We start from the raw sequence: 1,646 nt of genomic DNA, 5'->3' as shown, positions 1-1,646 counted from the left end.
GGCTTAGGGGGAAGATGTGAGTTAGGTTGAGGTCATCCCAAGCCACCCAAATGCATCAATGTTACCAACAAGAATATCGCACGGTGTGAAACTCTCCCACTGGGGGAGACTGCAGAAGCCAGTCCCTTTCTCTTAGGCGTGTGGACTTCAGGTCAGCGTCCAGAGGGGGGCCGCTGCCCCTGGAACCCAGCCTCTCTCCCTCACCCCTCCTCCTCTCTCCTCACCATCAGGGCTTGTGAGCCTATCTTCAATAGTCTAAGCTCCTCTCTGCGGTTATGTGCTAGGTTTGCACGCGGGCTCAGACAAAGGTTATAGTGGGAGCTTTTATATGTCTGACCAAAGCCGGAAGGGCCTTGAATGACACCACCAACACTAATCTGTATGTGTAAAAAAATGTCACATCCAATGGTGCCACTTTTCTGAATGCACAGTTCAGAGATTCCCATGGGGCTACACCACGCTACGAGATACTGATGGTTGCACGTTTTTTACTGAGATAAAAAATGCAAAGCTGGTTTTACAGCCAATCACAAATTAGCAGTGGCTGAACGAAGAACTAAGGGGTTTCCAGAGACTCTCCGGGTTCATCTCCGGAGTTCTGAGGTTGCTGTTTGGATTTGTAAACAACAGCCCCTGAAGGGAACATGGTGGAGGCTCTAATATACTACACCCCTCCAGTCCTCCCTGGAACTCCGATTTTATCTTTACAAACAAATTATTATCAATGACATCCATTTTTATGTGTACATGTGCAAATACTTTAACTATTTAAAAAGTTAGTTTAAATATTTTCCTACCAAAATAAAAGAAGTAAATATTATTATTACTGTTACTCTTATTGCCATCGAGTCTTCCTAAGTACAACATCATTTATTTCATTAACTTTCTAAATTGCTACACTCTGATCAATTTCTGTATCATTGTCTGGGTGAGATAACAAATCATTCTTCGTTTTCAAAATGTAAAAGGTTTATTTCTAAAATCAAATGAAATGGAAGGCGATTTAATTTAAAGTCATCAATCTTAAAAACGTCGTAGGCAGCCGGGTGCGATAGCTCATGCTTGTAATCCTAGCACTCTGGGAGGCCGAGGCGGGTGGATCGCTCAAGGTCAGGAGTTCAAGACAAGCCTGAGCAAGAGCGAGACCCCGTCTCTACTAAAAATAGAAATAAATTAGCTGGACAACTAAAAATATATATATAGAAAAATTAACCGGGCATGGTGGCGCATGCCTGTAGTCCCAGCTACTCGGAAGGCTGAGGCAGGAGGATTGCTTGAGCCCAGGACTTTGAGGTTGCTGTGAGCTAGGCTGACGCCGCAGCACTCCAGCCCGGGCAACAGAGTGAGAGTCCGTCTCAAAAAAAACAAAACAAAACAAAATGTAAAAGGTTTATTTCTAAAATCGAATGAAATGGAAGACAATTTAATTTAAAGTCGTCAATCTTAAAAAGCTTGTAGGCTCATGCAGTGTTAGAAAAATCTAACTTTCAGAGATTCTTGAGGATATGTAATTTTTAGTATTATCACACTTTTGTGAATTTGTTTAATATTTTAATTGTTTATATTTAGTGGACATTAATATCCAATGCTCCCTCTTTTTTAGTCTGAATACTTGATGTTGTGAAATTTTTGTGCAGTTTATTTTA

This window comes from Propithecus coquereli, unplaced genomic scaffold (assembly GCF_000956105.1).
Source record: "Propithecus coquereli isolate 6110/MARCELLA unplaced genomic scaffold, Pcoq_1.0 Scaffold52, whole genome shotgun sequence".
NCBI lineage: Eukaryota > Metazoa > Chordata > Mammalia > Primates > Indriidae > Propithecus > Propithecus coquereli.
Note: the sequence above shows the minus strand (reverse complement) of the source record.